General features: G+C 40.4%; 1 protein-coding gene across 3 annotated transcripts in view; it reads right to left on the reverse strand.

Moving 5' to 3' along the window:
- Window positions 1–21,383, reverse strand: part of CSRNP3 (cysteine and serine rich nuclear protein 3) — a 104,929-nt gene extending 83,546 nt beyond the window's left edge. The window contains exon 1 of one of the 3 annotated variants that reach the window (XM_064661001.1): window positions 21,263–21,383. The gene's annotated coding sequence lies outside the window, so the exon portion shown is untranslated. Of the gene's footprint in view, window positions 1–2,235; window positions 2,375–4,206; window positions 4,331–21,262 lie in introns of those variants that run through there. The other 2 variants (XM_064660997.1, XM_064660998.1) reach the window with 2 other exon arrangements.
- Between the last annotated feature and the right edge of the window lie 607 nt (window positions 21,384–21,990).

Raw genomic sequence — 21,990 nt, forward strand, 5'->3', positions numbered from 1 at the left:
GTTTCTATACCACCACTTTACAGCACTCCTGATTTCACACTCGAGTTCTAATCAACTAATCTTTTAGACTGCCTACACATTATTGTACACTAACACATGCTACCTAGCTCCACTGGCAAGGAATTTAAAATGCAGAAACAATGCTGGCATATGCTCACCTCCTGTCTCTACAATCAGTACGGATGCAATGCTGGTCAGTCTGTCTCCCTTAGTCTTCCAAAAGCATCTCACATGGTCCTACATGCACCGAGCATGCAAATATCCCCCCATCATCTAAGTGCAAGAGTCCTGCATATAACAGCAGTGAAATGGCTTTCTAACTCTTAGCTACATCAACTGGTGTCAACAGTTGATTAAATGCTTTCAGGATTCAGCCAACAGAAGAAAATTCTAGGCTAGTTCTCAAGTTTTTTCTCAGCATGCTCCCCAGAGAGCAAAATAACACGAGTAAGAGATAGTATTAATTCAACCAGGAACCCAGGAGCTTAGCATACAGGTCTCCAATGATGAAGGTGCAACCAGGGAGAAAGGTATTCAGAGGCATTCAGCAAAAGAGCTTTCCTGTCAAGATGAGATTTATCCAAAAAAGCTGTTTAGTTTGAGCTTGTGTTTCATTTATAACAATTTTCCAAGCTTGCTACAGCAAGAACTGCTTCTATGAGAATGAAAGATGCATAAATCACACAAAGTCCTGGAGGGACACAGGAGATTCAGGAGAAAGACATGCTGAAGCTGGGTCACAAACTCAGGTTCATAATGCCTAACCTGCATATAAGTAATCTAGGACACTTTTAGCAGCACCTGTCAAAGTCCTTTCAAAAAGCCTTCAGGTAACACTATTGAAGATCTGGTATTTGGCACTTACAGATTTTTAAGTCTTCATGATGAAATTTCATTAATTAAAATCTCTTCACCTAAAATCTCTGCAGAAGATTTTCTTTTGCTCTTTTTAAAGAAAAAAAGAAATTTCTATCTGTATCCCAGAATAAATTTCAGTGTTTGTATGTATGCTCCCAGAAGAGGTTTACTACTGTTTAGACGGTACTGCCGGACTACTTGAAGCAAAGGTCTGGCCAGGAGATGTCACAACCCTTCATAAAACTGAAGTGTGAAAACAGAAAAAACACTGCTATCAGTCCTACTGGCTTCTACAGATACACAGACCTTAGAGCAGAATGAGCATGCAGTTGATGGGGAGAACTGGTCTGTCTGCTACATGGAAGACAGCAAACCAACAACACATCTTTATTGCACCTCTTTGCAAAAGGACTTATAACATTTGGCTTGCTTAGCACCTTCCCAGCATCTGGAGTGAGGTTCTGAGACTGGCAGCAGTGCTTTTGGCACAGCAGCTTTGGATTATGCTGCTCCCAGCTGCAAGAATGGCAGTAGGGTCCAGCTCTGTAACCAAGATTGGAATATCATCAATTTCCTGAGTGCTGAAATAAGCAGTCTTGTATAGAAATTTTGCCCCGATTAGCCCAGGTAGTAATACTAATTGGCTCATTGCAACACCTCTTTGTACTATTTCAGTACTGATTTCCAGTACTGATTTCCCCCACTGTTCTTTCATGAACATTAGTCTTGCTCACTGCCTGCAGAGGAACTGCACAACATGGCAGAGTATCCTGTATATCTCAGCACTACTTCTACATGACAAGATAAAAAAAGGTCTCATTTTAGGAGATTAGACTTTAGAAACAAGATGAATGGATAGTTTGAGGGTTTTCTGGAGAGCAGCAAATGTGTTAAGATAGCTTGTCTTCACTTGCATGATTAAAAAAAAGGAGTATCATAGAATATTCCAAGCTGGAAGGAACCCACAAGGATCATCGAGTCCAAATGCTAAAAGCAGTGGCTACAAATTCTTAATTGAAAATAATAAATTCTTTAAAAGATTAAATTTCTTAGCAATGCTAAGTAATGGAACAGCATTTCTTGCTTACAACACGTTTCTTAGTAATTTAGATTTTGGCTTTTGTTTAAGGTAATTTAGTATTTTACTTTAAATGGTTTGTATGATATTTCAGTCACCTGCAGATACAACTGACAGGGAAGCATTCATTAATGCAATAAATAAAAAAAAATCTTGCATTTACAGTTTGTTAACTTACAAAGACACAGTTTAAGCACATTTTTCCTATCACAGACTTTCCTGGGAATAAACCTGTATCTTCAAATATTATACAATACATACCTGCATCACCACTGTGATTTTTTTAACCAACTTTTTACCTGATTTCAAACTCTTCATCCAGTCTTTCTCCCACTCACATGCTCCCTTCTCAGCAGGGTCTCCAACATAGGCTAATGAGCTTATCTCCTTTCCACTGAGCTGGTGAGTGCTGGCAGCAGCTGACAGGGAATACTGGACAGAAAATGCAAATCTGTAGTTCATGTAGAATACCTGAATCATTAGGGAACTTTAAAACTAGTGACAGCACAGTAGTTTTATTCAGTATCTTTCATGCTGTCGTTATTAAGCGGCAGATATTTTTAGCCACCAAAAGCCAAATCCATCTGCAGCAGCAGCAGCGTTTCCAAGGAGACAGAATAATTTAAACACATGTGGAACTAGATCTCTGTTTTCATCAACTCCTCTCTGTTACTGGAGCTCCTCTGAGTCAGATTTTTTCATTTGAGGTGAGAAGAGTGATTTGAATACATGGATTTGAGACTGTAATTTAACAGTTCTGCTTATGCTTTCAGATACACATCTATTACTCACAAATAACAAATCTTAGGATGCAACTCAACTCTTTTTCAGTCAGTGTTATTTACCAGTGTTTACATTCCAGTACAAAAAAAAATAAAGAAGATACAGCTCGTTAGCCTTTAGAATAATTTGTGAATTGCTGACATTTGCTGTAAATTATTGATTTTTTTTTTGATTGACTGATTTTTTTTTTAGCAAACATACCAGGCTTCATTTTCTGAAGAAACAGCTAGGAGGAAAGGACACCACTCCAGTGGCTGCAGCTGATAAGGTACATAAATAAGCGGACAGCTTCTTCCAGTGCTTTTTAGCACTCAGAAGACTTCTATTGACTTGTTCCAGTTTTTCTTTAATGACATCACTTTTTAATAATTTTAGATCTGCTCTAAGGGAATTCACTCAGTGAATACAACAACAATAGATACATGTATTTACTGATTTTAATCTCTGAAATCTGTTAAAACTAAATTTGAGCATTTTAGTTTTATAAATATATTTTATTAATACGTATACTCTCAAACCAATGATAATCAGAATTTATTAATGTCAATTAAGATTTTTGCTTCAAACCAGAAAAATGGGGATGTGTATAATAATCATTTACTACATGTAAAATGTGGAAGTAAGTCCACATTGAAGCTGATACATTGAAATGCTTGGCCCAGTGAGGCCAATATCAAAATCCTCAATTCTTTCAGTGGGGCCAGGACTTCTGCCTGCAGTCCTATATCCTCATATAGCATGGCTTGATAAACAAATCTATTTTCCGTATCAACTTATTTGCTACTTGCCATCTCCAGTCTCTGTGAACTAACAGCTGCTGCTAACACAAACTCAGCAGAAGAAAGCTATTTCGACAGTTTTTTTAAAACCGGCACACAAATGCTGTAGGTATTACAAGATTTATCTGTCTCATACACATAATTATATGCACCATGTTTTCCTTTATGACAAAGACAATTTTATGACTCAATTATCAACCACATTAATTCCAAACTTAAAAATAATGCAAAAATCCACAAAATCCCTTTCAGTTGTTCTGAGGAACCATTCTCCCTGTTTGTTCAACACTAAATAAGACAGTTTTAGAAGCAGTTCATCTTCCTATCCAAGCGCAAAGAGAACATTTTTAGATCTTCCAGCAGTCTTTTCCTGCTGGTAGCATACACTGTATTTTCAACAGCAAGTGTTTCCATCACACAAAATGACCTCTCTTCCTACAGCTTACTGAACAACTTGGGCATCAATGAGATGCAATGCGTACACTGTCACATGAGAAAGCTGCCAGCATCAGGCATGTCTGTGATTTCACTGCTCATGGATCTCACATCGGCTGAAACCTCCCGGGTAGGAGGAATAATAACTGAAAAGCTGCTTCACAGTAATTTGTGAGGAACGAGCAAGATGCTTGTACATGCATTTTTTATATCTGAAAAATGTGGCAAGGATCAAGAATAGCTATTCGTAACAGGAATTTTTTTCACCCTTACCTGTAAATCGGGTTTCTGTGTTTCAGCTCTGTCAGTGCAGAATGAAAGGTTTACTCCTCCTTTTTCCGTCTATCAGACAGCAGTCATCCAATAACTGAAGTCATCCTGGCATCCTCTGGAACATGCTCTCTCCCTTATTTCCCACTCCCCACCCCCATCTGCATGCTAGCAAAAAGGGAAAACAGCAAGAAGAAAACAGAACAAAAAAGCACATCTAAAAACTAGCTTTAATGAGCTACTTAGTAATCAGTGAGGACACTCTGTACTGAAAGGTAATGACAAAATTTAACGACAAGAAGAAAAAAAAGTCTCTCTATTAATAAACCTTCAGCTCCACTACTGAATAGGAATTCTCCCTTTCAGCCCCTTTTTGTAAGGAAAAAACAAGCAAACAGCTGTAGGAACACAGTTACTGCCTGTATACATTCTTTGAGACTCAGCTATCCAGATCTTCAGTGAAAAGTGCTGCTGTGTATTTAGGAAAGCTTGTGATTATCAAAATAACAGTGGTGCTTTTATACAAACAAGGATCTGAAATCTCAATGCAAATTAGAATAATTCAGAGATAGATGCCAGGAATTTCCTACTAAATACGTTTTCTTTCTGTTGGAGGTCTACCTGTATAACTGGTGCATGTGCAATGATTTTACTGTATTTATAATACAGTAGACAAAGTTCAATGTGGTGCATGAATTTCATTCACACAAAACTTTCTACCTAAATAAGAATTCAAATGCAAAAAATGTCTAGGTGAACAGTTTTCAGTTCATGTGCCTCAAATATACTATTAGTCTATTTGTAGCCTCTTAAATCTAGCTGAAAAAAATTACTTCCAAGATCAGAGAATTTTTATTTTCTTCATATCTATATAAATTGGGTATCAGCTCAGCCGAAAACATCACATTTAGTTTATGACAGTTTAATTACATTTAAAATCAAAATCAAGCATGAGTCTTCCTAGCTACATCAAAGCATTTGTACTTCAGGATTTCCCCTTGAAAGGAAAATGTTAAGCAGCAGAAGCTGACAAATACCTTTGTGTTTACAAATTTCAATCTTCAGCTATAGCTTTCCAATAAAATTAACTGTGAATTTCTTTAAATAAGAGCATCTGTTCTCTTCACTGAATTATTGATCTTTAACCACACAAGACTATACCAATTAGCATACTTCCAGTACAAAGTAATAGCTGATTTAGCTTCTGAAAAAATTAGCTGTCAGTCTTATCACAACGAACTGCCAGCAGATCCTGTGCATAACATTCACATTCTGTCTTAACAAGTAAAGTAGGTGTCTTTTTAACCAAATTACCTCAGTTTAACATAAAACCTCTTCCTATATGCCTAGAAAAATGGAAATCCATTCCCGCAAGCACTAAAACTATTAGGTTTCAAATCCAGACAATCAATGGAGTTTTCTTTAGTGGGAAAGAACTGTAGGGAACATGGAGGAAAATCTAAACAGACATTTTGCCCTGATAAACAATTGGTTGGAAGACTTCTTCAAATTTATTTTCTTTTTGATCTGCAGAAAGAAATTTGGTGTTGAGCACCAAGGCTTCACCTCTCAACCAGGCTGACTGCTGAGGGAAATGCACAGACATACAGAATTGTAATGTCATAACTTGACTTAATAAATATCTTTTAAATACAGATACAAGTGCAACACTGATTTCATCCCCAAAACACTAACAGGGTAGCTACTCAGAAAAATAGAAAGTATAAAAAAAAAAATAAATCGGAATGCCTAGCAAAATCTATTATGAAAAAAAAGGAGGTTATTAATAACAAAATCCCTAACAGCTCTTCAACACTCTCAGAATGAAGCAACTCTACAAACTGTGTTTCTAAAGTAAAACACAAATAGCATTACTACAAAAACTGATTAACTGGGCTGGTGCTTCCCCTGCACTTCACAAGGGCTGCACACAGGAGCCTCCCCAACAGTGGGATCTGTGCAATCTCTGTAACACAACTTTGCCAGTTTCCTTGGATTTCTGGGTAACATCAGACAGTCCTTGTGAAACTTGCCCCAATTTGCACATCGGAAATTAGGTAAATTCATTTACTTGATAAATGCATTTTAAATATACGAATCACTTCTGCAACTACTGCAGGGTGCTGAGGTGCCCTGTGCAGGTGGGGGTTTGGCTGCCTGGGCACAAGGCCAACCTACAGACAGTGCAGCAGGTGGCCTTGAGAGAGGAAGGGAGCAGCAGCCCCTGCCCACCCTTTGCCAGGACCCCGCCTTCAAGTTCAGCCTCTTGCCCCTGGCCCCTGCCCAACTGTGCTCCCACTGCTGCAGCCTTGCTGGGGCCCAGCCAGGCAGCCCCTGACCCTGGAGGACTGACCCAGACCTGACTGCCTGCTCCTGAAGGATCTCAGACCTGCCTTTCCACCTGACTCCAGACGGAGCCTGGCAGCCATCCCCAGGCCTGACCTGCTCCCCACTGCTGGGCTGCCCTCGACTTCTGTCTTACCTGCCCTTTCCAAGCCACCTGCTGCACTGGCTGCTCCCCAGCAGAGCACCTGGACCTGACTGTCCCTTTCCAGAGCCAGCACCTGCTAAATCTTAGCAATGCTTTCCAGCTCCAAAGTGCCATTATTGGACTAATTAATCACATATACACAGATATGGAAAAACGGAAATTGGCTCCTTTTTGAATCCAGGTTTGTACTCAGTCCCTGCTGTGACTGCATTACTCTTAGTGCTTTTATTTGTTTGGCTATTTCCCCCTTTTTTTTTTTAATTTTTCTATACTTGATACTCCATACAACACACATTTATCTTTTTTCTCCAGAGCTGTTATACTGGACAAAAGGAAAACTTCACCAGGAAGCAGCTTCCTGCAACAACTTTTTTCACTGCTTTCTGTGACTATGTCTGTTGCTACCCAAATATTTACTTCCATTTTTTCTGACGCTACAAAGAATGAGACCGGATTTTGGCAATCCCTGTATGGAAGGACAGTACTGTGACAGGATCACTGCCTTCCTGAATAAACCTTCTGGTTAGGGTACTGGGTAGCACCTTCAGCACCATTTTAGTTTCTGCTGAAATGCAAATCTTTGCAAGTGGGAGAGAAGGGAAACAATGGCTGGGGGCAAAAGGGCCTTGGAGATGTATATCTCTCAAAGAACTCTGATTCCTGGTAACTAACATCTCTTGATCTCCACTCAGGCACTCACACAGCCCCTGGATCCCAGAAGCTATCCTCGGGTTATGTAATTTTGTGATAGCTTATCACACAGTCCTCCATCAGAAACCAGTTACTGTAGATCTCCTCTGTCCAGTGCGAGATCAGCTCTAACATACTGCCTCACGAAGACACGGGTGGAGCTTGATGTTTGGAGAAAGCTACAGGCAGACTTCTGAGACTGTTACCAGTTTGTTTCCCAGGCTACTGACTGCAGGATCAGGCACTTGCCTGTGAAAAGCAGCAGCTCCTGTCCGGCTCAGGAGCAAAAGAACTACCACCTGGCCTGTTAATGGAAAAGGTCAGGTCTCCCACAGCATAATCACTCTTCTGAAAGATTGTTGTTTGAACATCAAAACAAATTCCTCACACTTATCTAGAAATAAGAACCTTATTCACTATTCAGGACCTTATTCACATTCAGGAAGGTGTCATGTTCCACACATTAGATCTACTAGATCTCCTGAATGGAGACATGTAACACCTTGTTTCTCAGCATCCTACACCTCTGTGCAAACACATCAAGAAGAAGGAACCTGGCTAGTAAGGCAGCAACAAGACTATGAGAATTTCATATCCACTGGCAATTCCATGTGTCAACTTAGTATCCAGTGTCATTATGAAACATGCCAGCATGGTCCCCAAGCAGAGTAAATACCAACAGACAAAAAAAGGTGATGAATGAACTGTGTATGACTTACTGGTGAGCACTCAGCTTCCTAGAAAAATCCTGCATGGTCAAAAGAACCGGAACTCACTAATGTTTGATTATGAAAATCAGGCCAAGGTTTCCTTAATTGAAGCTGCTGCCACTGCAAGGAAATTACTTATGATTTGTGACTGAAAACAAATGGGAAATTGATGTTTCTTTCTCATAAATGGTAGACAAGTGCCATCATCTACCAGTCTTCTAAATCTCTCAAGGCACGCAGAACTCCAGTAGTCTGAGGTTTAAACAGTGAGAAGCTATCAAACAGGATGTGTGTGATACAGTTTCCACAAGTGAAAAAAACCCAGAACTCCACAGTCAAACAGCAAAGCCATACAACAAGCTATACTGGCTTTAATGCCCTACTGACTGCATTAATGAAGCCTGAAGGGATGACTGTTCAGATTGGAGACGGTGGTGGATAATTATGGGCAATGCACAGTGAAAATACATCATACAGTTTGAAAATCAAAACTGCTTCAGGAAAGAAGACTAGGATTACTTAGCCACAGCACTCATACATTTTTACTCTTTAATAGATCTGAGAAAACTCTACTGTGTCTGAAGCAGCCAAGGTGTGTTTGTTCCAGTCCAGAACAGTAGAAACCAAGCCCTTTTTATAAAGGCACATCATACTGGTCACAGGATCTGACATTTGAATATATTCCTCCTGTTACATTAGGAGGAATTAACTATTGAGGAGCTGTAAAAACTACGCAGAGACACTGGGGGGGGGGGGTTTGTGGAATACACCTGGTCCAGGTAGCTCGGCTTGTCAACTGCAGACTGAGATGCAGATTGAGCCCTGGGTGGGAGCCCGAGGCCATGAACTGCCAACCTTCGGACATCAAAGGGCACAAAGACTCATGATGCCAGCCACGTGAATGGACACAGAGACACAGCAGGAGCCAGGAACTGCCGACATTTTAAATAACAAAGGAGATGAAGTCAGGTGACATTAGTGACCTGGATGGATGGACACTAAAAGGGGAGCAGGAGCCAAAGACTCAGGAGGAAGAGAGGTTTGTGCTCACCTGGACTGTGAGGGTATAAAAGCCCCAGGATTCCTTTGTTGGAGATCCCTCTTTGAAGGCAGCAGCTCAAGCTGTTTCTGTCTTACTGCACCGTGAATAAATTGCTTTATGGAATGAGATATTTGAAACTCTGCCATGGGAAACCAGGGGTGAACTGGTAAGGAAACTGGTCTTACTGTGAGTGGGATGAGTGGGGAGTCAAGTGGGGACCCATCAGGTCAGTGGAGCTGCTGGTGTGAAGGGGCTTCAGTCCCAGCAGTGAATGTCTCTGGTGTTGGGAGTGTGATTGCCAGAGTGGCTCCCGAATGGTCAGACTGGGAACTTTCTTTAATAGGAGGAGGCAGAAGGGCTACACTGCTTATTCCACTGCTAAAGGCCAAACAGCATTTCTTCCTTAGTTTTAACACAAACAGTATTGCAGCACCTAAGTTTTTCTTTACTCATTGATAAACAACCAAGTAAAACCAAACCACATTTGCCTTTCCTCTTAAAATATATGTAGAGAGCTTGTGTGAAATCAAATAAAGTCAAATAAATAAATAAAAACCCAGAACATAACAAAACCACACCACAGAAACCTCCATGAAATAGTGCTAGGTGAGAACAAATCAAAGGGTAAAACTCAAAAACATATTCAAGGCAGACTAATTTTAACTTCTTAGAAATGCAAGTTACATAAATTTCAAGTTTCTCAGACTCCCACCCACTTACCAAGATCCATTTATATTCCTTCAATCAGCTCAAGAGTACAGTCATCTGCCTTCAGTCAAAGCAAAAGTCATATAATTAATGACACAAAAAGAGATAAAAGGTAAGCAAAGAACTTCTGCACAAGAGTATACCTCGATTGCCATTAATGTATCTGTGACTATCTTATAAAGCAGCTTTCTAGCATGGAAATTATTTCCAATTTTGCTTATTTACATACTAAGTCAGGTAAGCTCTTCCCAAAATTAGGAATTGACTTCTCATAACCAAATAACAGTACAAAACCCTAAAACAGACTTCAGAAACAAGCTTCTCTTGAACCATAATCTACACATCACGACTGAAAGGCAAAATTAAGCAAACCTGAAAAAGTTTACTAATTCAGTTTTTATTAGCTGTAAATAAAAATTCCTGGTTTCCATCTGCTCCAGTGAGGAACATAGTGATGGCACAGCACAGTAAGCAAAAAAGGGAGGTATTACCCCCTTTGAAAGAAACACAGACACAGACTGACAGCTAAGTCAGGGAGGAATGCCACTTCTCACTGCTATGACAGATTTTACTTAGTCACTACAGCTGAGTACCTGAAAGATTAATAAGGATTATTTTTCCAGTTAGATGAGTTTCTTCTTTTATTTTTTATTCCTCTTCCTCTACCTAATGCACCAACTTGATGCAACCTTTGATGCAAGCTTAATAAAACGTACAAAACCATGAATGCGTGAAGCCAAAAATTCTGAGCCTAAGCAGCTATACCACAGTAGTTACAAACATCTAATTCAAACAGGAAAGGTGGGAAAACATTAAGAACAGGCATAATACCTAAATACATTTCCTCCAAACATGTGACGCTTACCCCAAGGTGGTACAGTGGGCATCTCTAAGTTTTTCAAGAATAAAATTAAAAATCAAATAGATTTAGATAAATTTTGCCCTGCATGCTATCATCCTGATTCCAACCATATGCACAGTGTCCTAATCCTCTTAATTTGGTTTTTCCCTATAACTTTCTGCTCTCTCCATCCAGCCCAGCTTCATGAATGACTCTACAGCTACCCTATCCTCAGCCTCACCTATTGGTCATGTTCACTTAAAAGTAGCCTTTTACTCAGGTACAGTTAATATTGGCAGACTACCACAATCAGTCCACATAAATTACCAGAGAGGTCACAAGACTACACTAATATCTAAAAGTCACCCTTCTTCTGTATTAGATTTTGGATTTTGTGCCATATGCCACATATGTGTCCATATGCCAACTAGTAATCAAAGAGAGGCTCCAAAGAGTGAATCAGGTCCTCAAGTACACTATACAAATATAAAACATTTTTTTTCATAACCTAATTTCTGGTTTAAAAAAAAAAAACAAACATTGCTTTACATTTCTACCAATACAAGTACTACATTTTTAAATACACTTGTGCAAAATCTAATTCCAGAAATCACTGAAGGAGCTCCCCCTTTACCCCATGCACAGTTTTAAGAAAGGCTCTTGCTACTGATAGTACTCACTGTTTTTCCCCAGTGCTGCTAATGTACAGCTCACCAAAAGAGACAGGGAAAGAGAGCATCCAAGGAAATCATGTCCAGTGCATAAGGACATGTGACTAACCAGTACTCACCAGCCTTCCAATACAACTACTTCCTTGGGGTCATTCTTGCACCTGTTCCACAGCACATTTATGGCTTTTTCTAGAATGCATTTTTTAAAATAACATGATTGGTTCTTTAAGGTAAAATACACCATTGTATTTGCAACAAACATAAGAAGTTAGGCATCACATAGGTCCTGGGTAAAGATCTTTAATCATAACAGATGATCGTTACAGCATTAAGTTAAGCTATTGAATAGTAAACAAATAAACAGCTTGTAAGTAAATTTATCTTTTAAAAAAAAGGAGACAAAAAAAAAGAAATTATATGAAAGATCAGCTGCCTTTTCAGAAATTCAGAGCGTGCCTGATTCGTCTTGTTGCTCCTTGTAACAAGAAAGGTCTTTCTTTACCTTTTTGCTCCATCATAGCTAAGTGGAATTCAAAATGTATGTAGTTTTGCTGCTAAATTAAAATGTACTCATTCCCCAAGTGACATGAACTTCAGCTGCACCAAAGCAAGCAGTATTCTGCAAAAAATAGACCTGTGTCTTCATATACAGATTTCTAAAAGTGTTCTAGAAGAGAATACTCACTTGGGAGGGAAAAAGAATCTAGTCCCTATTTCCAAATCAATCTTGTGAACAGCTGTTATGCCTCATTTCATCCAGTATCAACAACAACAACAACAACAACAAAAAAGGCAGACCCCTGCTTAGCACTATCTTCCCAGAATTATTTCATAGCTTGTCAATTATGGTACATTTCTGAAAGATGCAGGCATCAATTAGAACACTTTCAGGCTGAGAAAAAACAGTAAGCAAGTCTCTCACTTTCTTCGCAACTTCTCTCAACTACACTGAACAGGTACATGTCTGTCATTGGTAGAAGAGAAAAGCCCTATTACGTTAAGAGTTCACCCAGAGAAAAGGGATCAGTGCTTTGGATTCCAAGTGCACACAGCTGTCGATACTCGAAAGCTCAGAAATTCAGACATCCGACCGTGCTGCTATGCCCATTTCAGCAAGGTGGAAATCCCAGTAAAATGCGGGATGACTGAATTTCTCTTTGCATGTTTTGCAGAGACACAAGCTCTACTGGCTTTATTAAAAACACAGTAGGCATTACTTCAAAAGTTGCAGCTGCAGTGAGCCATCAAATGGATTTCCTGAGTTGCAAATGCCTTTTTAATCACCTTCACTGCAGCAGCAGGCCTGCAAGAAACTGCTTAGCAGAATCATGAACTTCAAAGGAGCCATACCAACAAAGCTTCAGGGTTGGCAATGAAAAGCAGGATAGTAGAAAGAAACTACCATTTTAAACAACTTTCTCAAGACATGTCAAACAAGGTAAGACAAAAAATTTGTCACTAGTCAGAGAGATCTCTTTTCAGACATATCAGCTTCTGAAGAGAGGTCCTGGAAGAATCCCAAAGTTGTCATTGAAAACAAAAGCCAGAACTTCTTACACATAAATTGTTAAGCCTTAGGTTAGGAACAACCTTTAAGACAGTGACAGAGTCTGCTTTATTTTGCATCATCATGAATAGGTAATAATTTTTGGTGACGTTAACGAGCAGCTGAAGCTTGAGAATGGGCTTTTGTTCAGTGTTCAGAGACACAAAATCAAAGTCGTAGGCTATGAGAAGTCATTCAAGCTCTCCTGTATTTTGAACTTGTTACATGTGTTTATATTCAATAGGTCTGTAAGGGAGAGGTGAAGTCTCTATGGTCTTCCTACTGTATCTCTTATGGATCTTCTTATACAAGCTCAATCACTTTGTCTGAAAATCTGACCAGTCTGGTAGTTGTGTCCCATCATGAGAGATGCAGTGCTTAAATTTAACTGGAGGGACACTGGGATGGAAGGAATATGCCTTTGTCTGATGGTCAGATGGTTTCTATCTGACAGGTAAGTGGTAAGATCAAACAAAGATGGCACTCTTATAGAGCTACAACAATAGGGAAAATACTGAAGGTTGGCCATCAGACAATCCCAGCAATATTTCTGCTACATACTGAATATGTATGGTGCACAGCACCACTCAAAAAACTTTGTAACCAAGCTAACTTCTCTTATCTATTTGCACAACTATCAGCACTTCCCTTAGGGTAACAGGGAATAGTTCTAAAAAAGGCCTCACTTGTAAACAGATTAAGTATAAAAGGGTAACATGTAAATGCTTTTACCATTCATTAAGTGCTATGGATTAAAATTTAATAGAAGTTCAGTACAAACTGGAAGATACAGGAAAGCCATTACAAGTATTTGCATTTATCAACTGAATGACTCTTTTTGCTATTTTAACTTACTGATGTGCAGTTCTCACCAAATACTTTCATATGCAACACAAAATATATCCATTTTGCAACAATTTAAACTTCTAATGAATGCTGATCACTCTACACAGATTAAAATATGAGTTCCCTAATCATTTATTACTAAAACTAGAATAAATACAGATTTAAAACCATTTAAAAATATTTTTAAAAACCTAATGCTGAGACACAAGCAATTCAAGATATTCTAATAAACATGGTAGTTCATTCTAGGGACATGGTCTGGCAAGACAAAAACCAGGTAAATTTAGCTACATTCATTGGGATTTCCTCCTCTTTTACTGACATTTACAAACTTGATCTTCAACAACCCTGAAGGAAAACAGTAGTTTTGCAAAAAATTAAGTTCATTTTACAGATAATGTATCACTGTGATACATTTAGTCACACCCAGGATCAGCAGCAGTATGAGTAGAGTGTTTGATCAGCAATATACCAGATACTTAGGGACTATTCTAAGTCTTTAAATTATCTTCATTAAGCACAAAACATGTCAGTAATTTTTTTTTTAGATCAGAATTTTTATCAGACTGCTCCTAAAAAAAAGATTGAAATAATTACTTTTAATCATTAGCTATTCGTAAATTTAATCCACACTGCATTCTGAAAACTAAAGTAGGAATCTTCTTTAAAATCCCTATTCATAAGGCAGGCAAAGAACTTCTCAGCAAGAACATCAGTTCTGTGCAATCACGCACTGACACCTAGTGAATACTTGCAGTCAGGAAGTCCTGTTGCTTATCTCCTCATGTTATCCCCATGCAGGACAAGTGTTACCAATATATTCATCCTGACAAGATGCTTCACATATAGACTGTGTTTCTCTTCTTGTAATTAGAGAGACATTAGGGTGTGCGGTATTTCTTGTACATGAGCATGAGAAGACACAAACAGTATCTGACCTGCTCAAAAATGTGTATGTCCCTGTAAATGAGTCACTACTTTGTTCTGTTTTTCATCCATAATGGCAGCCTAGTGACCAGTGCACAGGGTGTCAGTGAGAACAAGCAGACAAGTTCTTCGAGATGAGATGTATTTTGCAAACCCCCAACTCCACTCAGAGAGTCAGCTGGCTCCATACACAGCACAATTGTTTTCTTTCCATTATGCAGCAGATGGTGCTGGAGATGATCTGAAAAGCCCTTAAACGTGAACAGCACACGCAGAGAAACAGCGGAGACTGCAACCAGAGGATTTATAGCCGAGAACAATCTGGGGTCAGTGATTATGTCATCACATTGTCACTCCTCCTAATGCGTCTCAACGGAGACGCAGAAGCTGGCTGTGTGACCCATTCATCCAGCTTCATGCACAATCACCAGCCTCACATCCTCTCCACAAACAACAGAAAATATCTGACATTGCAACTCAGCTCTTCTTATTCTTTAATTGTATGTAAGGGATCCCTTCCCCTAAACTTTGCACATTTCTCAAGCACAAAACCCAAGTTAGCAACTACCTGTTCTCTTGAATTCTCAGGGAGCACTGGACAAATTATTGACTGAAAAACTGCACTGCCTGGTATTAAAAGCAAAGCCAGAAAAACAAATGCCAAAATAAGCCTTCAAGCTGTTACAAATGGGTTGAGGTTGCGTTGGAAGGCAAGGCAGAAGATAATGCAATACTCTGCCAGATGCTATCAGTCACCATAAATCTTTTCAGACCCATATTCAAAAGTCCAGTTTTCATAGCTTGATTTTCTTAAATTCCCAAACATATGGATGTCCCAGAATCCCATACAGCATTCTGAATTATATACTACTGTAGCCTTTAAGCTTTATTTTTTTTTTAAATATTAGCACTAAATTGACTTTGGTGGAAGTCAATTGGAAGAAAAAGTTAAAATTAGTCATTTCAGAACTTCGATCTTCACTTGAAAAACTGATATGCATCCAGAGTATTCGTGCCTTGGGTCTAGTTCAATTTCCCTCTCATGTGTAACGCTCTCAGGTTATTTTGTTACAGCTATGACACACACAGGTGATAGCACTAGTGAAAAGTCTTTTACAAATGGGTATTTGGATGAAGTTATTACCTAAATACTATGTTGCTCTACTCCTGTACAATATCTGGCCAGCAGAACTGCTTGTCTTTGGATGAGTAGCTTCAGTTGCAGAGATCAAAGTGGTGTTTTATCCTTTTCACGACTCCATCATAATCCTACATTTCAGTGGTGATGGTGGCAGGGCAAGACAGAGGTCTCCCAGCCCAAATCACATGAAGACCAGCAGGCCACTGGCCCTCACTTTCCAAATTTATTTTTAATGCATCTCTAAATTGCCTTTCCCACATCATAAGGATAAATTTCTTAGATGTACTATTCAGAAGCTTTTACAACATAAAATTATCTAGTTTACCCATGCTGTTTGTTTTAGCAACTGCACCATTCCCATTATCTTTTTTACCAGTTACAAAACAAAATAACCCAAACGTAACTGTTGGGGCATGGAGGGAACTTGACAAATCTGAATAATTGGTTTCTTATTTTGGAACAAGTGCTCAAAAGCAAAAACAATAACAAAGAACACCTACCTAACTCAGAAAAAATGACCCATGCCCTAAGCATAGTTACAGGATAAGCCTTCATAGAGTAACTACTTGGTTCAGGATACATCCCAAACCACCCATGTAGTCATCTGAGATGGTGAGGGATAGACACAGAAAAACACACAAGACTATTGCCACTGTTAATAAATTTTAGTTCGTGATTCAGGAGCAGTATTTTGAGATCTTTTAGTTAAAATGTATAAATCCATTTAAAAAGTAAATATTTTATAAATGCATCTTAAAAACAAGTCCAAGCCAAACTAAACATTAGCAGAAGCCAATGCAAATCCTGAGCAACTTTAATTGTCATTACTTTTTATATGCATAGGCAATGTTCACAAATACATCGACATACAAATTTATACCTAGTGCACTGTCTCCTGTTTGTCAAGACTGCACTTGGAAGAGGACATGTTTTTCTATGCTATCACAACAGTATGCTTCGACAGTTTTTCCACCATCTCTTATACTATGTTAAAAATTAGAACAGGTAATTAATTGTATTCTTGTCATAGGAATTCCCATTTAGGTGTAAGCTTATGGGCAAAACACAGATGATTAAGGGGAGGGACATGAAGAGGGACAGCAGAGTATCTGATCAGCTTTCATGGATCAAAATTTCACCTGTAATAAAGAAAATTTATATTCCCTCAAACCAGTATCCTGCTTTGCAGCTCAAAAATCCTTGTTGCCATGGAAACTGCAGAAGAAGCCAGTCCTGACATAGCAAGGCTGTAACAGAAACAAGTCTGCTGTGAAATGACCAGTAGTCCAGGGTTTTGCATAAAAGACACTTGAGTATTTTGAACTTGACAACAAAATGCTTCTTCAAATGTTACTTCCAAACCCTCCTTCCGCAAGTATTTTTCAAATTTTCACTAAAACCTGATCATATGTATATATTATTTATACAAAACAAGGCTAAGTAAATTTGTGTTTAAGATCTACTACATCCAGTGCAAAAATACCAGCTTGCATATATGTCTTTTCCAGATATACTTGGTACAAAGCGTACAGTATTGATTTACATTACTGTGCTAAGTGCAGATGGACTGAGCAAACAGATCTTTCTGAAAAAGACAGAAGAGACAAAAAAAAGACTAATGCACCTGGTGAGAAACACACACATAAACAAAAAAAATTAAGATTGCATAGGACTAACTGTATAAAGCAAGACTCCTAATGCAATTGTTTAAAACAATATGTCAAGGTTATACATGCAATTTGCCCTTCGTATCTGTGCTCTCACCAGGTAACAAAAATTAATGCTTGATTACTGAAATAGAGTAAGCCTTTTGAGAAGGCTGTTGGCACTTCAAAGCAAAGTGAAAAATCAGTGTCAAACTCAGAGTCATGCAATTCCCACTTGAACACAAACAGTTCCCAGAAGTGTGAATTAAAAAATCCCAACAGGCTGATCAAAGGATCCATGTAATAACATGGAATTCATACGATCAAACATACCCTTTTCAGCACCCCATTATAATCTTATCGAGGCACTAGATTTATTTTCCTGTCAAATATGTGTATGATACAAAATGTCTCAAGAACACTGCATGGTAAGTATTGCACTGAAATGATGTGACCTCTAGGTCACATATGCCAATTCATAACACAACAATGAAGTTGGGAAAAAAACCCTGGAGAAAACAGTTTTGCAGAACAGTATCTGCAAAAATTGCTTTTATATGTCAAAGCAGTCTCAATATATATGTTTAAAATACCTTTTCCTTTTAACATTATAACTACTTAATTATCAGATTATGGCAAACTAATTTAAAAAGAATCCTTGGAAACTAGGAGTCTTATCTGCAGACTGGTTCACAGTTCCAGATTGCTCTTCAGAACCATTAATTAGGAAATACATTCTTTTTTATCTGTTCTTAAATAAATACTTTTTTATCTGTTCTAACAACACTTGCTTATCAGACAGCACACTATACAGAATGTATTATCACTGAAACCAATTAGTTTGAATTAGCTCCATTTCATCCCCCTCCCTGGAGTGCAGATAAGGGCGGCTGCCTCCAATCTGGCCATGCCCACTCTCCTTTTTGATCTGGCCCATGCACCCTGGCACAGAACTGCTCAGGTCTTGCAAAAGAAATCATCAAATAACTGAGGATATTCAGAGTTATGCAAGGCACTGCTAATGGAGAATGTACTCACCCAGGAATTAGGAAATGCAACAGGTTTTGGGGGTTTTTTATCAATCAGAGCCACATAGTAAACAGGATGATGGGGAGGGGGGCAGCAATACTTGCATCTTTATTATGGCTCGCAAAAGTATTTAAATTGGGCTCGAGAAGTCAAGCAATTTACAACAAAGTAAAACAGTTAAGTGTGAAATACTTTTCAAGGTAAATTGTTATATTCAAAATAGCATGGCATTATTCATTTGAAAAGTTTTTAGAATTAGCAAAAATATAAGTGTCTTTAAACAGGTTATGGGGCAAGAAAGTAACTAATACAGCACAACAATGTATACTATAAATAATAAAAAACATAGGAAAATATATCAGTCCTTCACTTGATATTGCATCTATTTGATGAATCCGTTTTTCAGTGACACGGATGCTCTGCATTTCTCAGATTCATATACACATTAGGCAGATGTCTTTGCTGCCAGAGACATCCAAACCTTATCCTCTGGCTCACTGTTACTCTAAATTAGTGTGCTGGTTTTGGTTGGGAGGGAATTAATTTTCTTCCTAGTAGCTAGTGTTGTGGTGCTGTGTTTCCGATTTGTGCTGAAAATGGTGCTGGTACTTCAGGGATGTTTCTGTTACTGCTGAGCAGCGCTCACACAGGGTCAAGGCCTTTTCTGCTCCTCACACAGCCCCACCAGCAAGGAGGCTTGGAGTGCACAAGGAGTTGGGAGGGGACACAGCTGAGACAGCTGATCCCAACTGACCACAGGGATATCCCACACCATATGGTGTCATGCTCAGCATATAAAGCTGGGGGAAGGAGGACATGTTTGGAGTGACTGCATTTGTCTACCCAAGTCACCGTTCCCTGTGGTGGAGCCCCGCTGTCCTGGGGATGACTGAAAACCTCCCACACCGTGGGAAGTGGTGGATAAATGCCTTGTTTGGCTTTGTTTATGCATGCCACTTTTGCTTTACCTATTGAACCATCTTCACTTCAATTCACAAGTTTTCTCACTTTTACCCTTCTGATTCTCTTCCCCCATCCCGCTGGTGGGGACTGAGCGAGCAGCTGTGCAGCATTTAGTTGGCAGCTGGGGTTAAACCACAACAGTCAGTCAACATCCACCACCTGTAGAAGATTCCCCTATAGAAAGTAAACCAAACCACAGTTCAGCTCCATTCACCCCCTCTCCACTTTGAACAAACAGACTAAGGTAGCACATCCATGCTGTAACACCTGTCTGTGGTAAAGCCAAACTGTGCTATTGGTGTGAAAAGTACCGAACTAGGCTGTGTGGGGCTCTGTAGCCTCCCTACAAGGCCATTTGTTTCTGAAGTACAACAACTTACAATAGTGAATATGTGTTGCACAACCTCTTGCCATTGGTTATTGCTCATTCCCTCCACAGCCATTGCTATGCAATCACAAAGGCAGGAAATAATTTTAAACTGTTATTAGAAAAACCTTACAGAATCCAAAATCTAGAAAGTACAGCACAAGACCTATCACAAAGGTAAAATTACAGCAAGGTAACACCACATGCTGCAATCACTTCTCAGACTATTACACAAGTAAGAAAGTTCTATTCATTTCATGATAAAAACTAAATAGATCTAAAAAGCTCCAAGAACATTTTAAAATAAAGGATGCTTAGTCACAAACTATCTCTCCAAGTTCTCTGGTTTTGCTGCTTTTGAATTCTCTAAAATAAATTATGATGAAGTTTTTAACATCCTGCATTCAAGTAGTAAGGGATGTTGCTGGGCTAGCATGTGTTTCATACAACGAAACACAAAAATGACATATTAAAACAGTAACCACGGATAAGAACAGGCATACAGAAAGGGCAGACCTTCCTTTATTTTTAAAATTTTTAAAAGCTGTATTTTAGAGATTACTTTGGCTTGCTTTCCTCTGACAAGACTAAATAGCACAGAAGTCATTGTGGAGTCACCCTATGGTATGCCACTTCAGCATCTTTGCCCTTGGGTCTTTATTTACTTTGACACTTCTCAGGGTAAATACATTAAAATTTACAAGCCTCTTCACTATGTAAAAAAATCCACTCTCCAGTTTGCACACTGACAAAACAAGGGTGACAAATGTGGATGTGAAATCTTCTGTGGCAGACTTTTGTTAGCAAATCTTCTCCCAGTAAAATGCAGCCTCATTCAGAACACTACAATATATGGTGGGTATAATTCACCAGCATGTGTGAAAGAACATGGGAAACTGAGTGTGTTTTTCAGCCTGTAGTAACCAGTCTATTATTTAGCACTACTGGCCTGGGTCAGCCACTGCCCCTGCACAACTGTTTGCCTTCCCGATTTAGGGACAATCTCTCTCTGACTTACAAACTCAGGTGCCCGTGGGGTTTGCTATTCTCCTCACCCAGAACCCGCCGCTCCTGGGCCGGCAGCGGGTGCTCTTGGGCTCCACCGCCGCCTCTGCGCTTGGAGACACCCCCTGCGCTTACCTGAACCGCCGCTATCCCAGCGCATCCCGCCGCCTCCCCGCTTCGCCAGCCGGTCCTTCGCTGGCGACCGCAAGTAACGGGGACGCCCGGCCGCAGCCCTCCATCCCCGGCGGGGAGCGCGGCCAAGCGGCGCTTTCCCAGCCCCGGGGCGAGGTGACCCCAGGGAGGGGTGACCCCGAGCGGCTCCCGAGGGCCGCTCCCCCCTCCCCGGGCAGCCGCTCGGCCCCCGCCTCCCGCCCGGAGCAAGTGGTGCCCCCGGGAACCAGCCGGCCCCGGCCGCGTCTCCCCGCGCCCCCCTCACCTGCAGGCGCGGGCGGGTCCCGAGGCCCCCGATGGCCGCCGGGATGGAGCAGGCGCTCCCTACCTGCCCGCCGCCCGCCGCTCCATGCGCGCCGCGCCCGCTGCTCGAGCGGAGGGTGGAGCGCTCCCAGCCGGGGGGCGGTGCTAGGCCAGGGCCATGGGGCGGTTCTGTGCCGGGACCGGGGGGCGGCGCTGGTCAGCGGCCAGAGGTCGGCGTTGTGCCGGGGCGGGGGGTGGTTCCGTGCCGGGGCCGGGGGGCGGTTCCGTGCCGGGGCCGGCGGGGCCGTCCCGGAGGCTCGGGCGGACCGAGCGGCCGGAGCCGCGTCACGGCTGCGCCGCTGCCCGGGCGGGGGGAGCGCGGGAGGCGCTGCGGGGACACACCCGGGCAGCGCCGGTGTCCGATGGGACACAAGTGTACGCAGTACCTCTACACATGTTAGCAAAAAAAAAAAAAAGAAAAAAAAAGAAAAAAAAGGGGGGGGAAGGGCACCCAAACAAAACCACAGCTGTTTGTCACGTTTGAGGCATTTAATTAATTTTTCCCTTTGTACTAGTCTTCTGTTAATCACAAACCCCTACCAGTCTAATTCATACGCGTATATTATTTATGTACCTGCATTTTTTCAACATTTTTTTGTTGTGTTTTTTTTTTCTTTTTCCACAAAATCAACCATACTGAGGAAATTTGTCCTTAAATTACAGAATTTCAGATTCTCTCATCTCTCCCTA

Source organism: Pseudopipra pipra, chromosome 7 (genome assembly GCF_036250125.1).
Source record: "Pseudopipra pipra isolate bDixPip1 chromosome 7, bDixPip1.hap1, whole genome shotgun sequence".
NCBI lineage: Eukaryota > Metazoa > Chordata > Aves > Passeriformes > Pipridae > Pseudopipra > Pseudopipra pipra.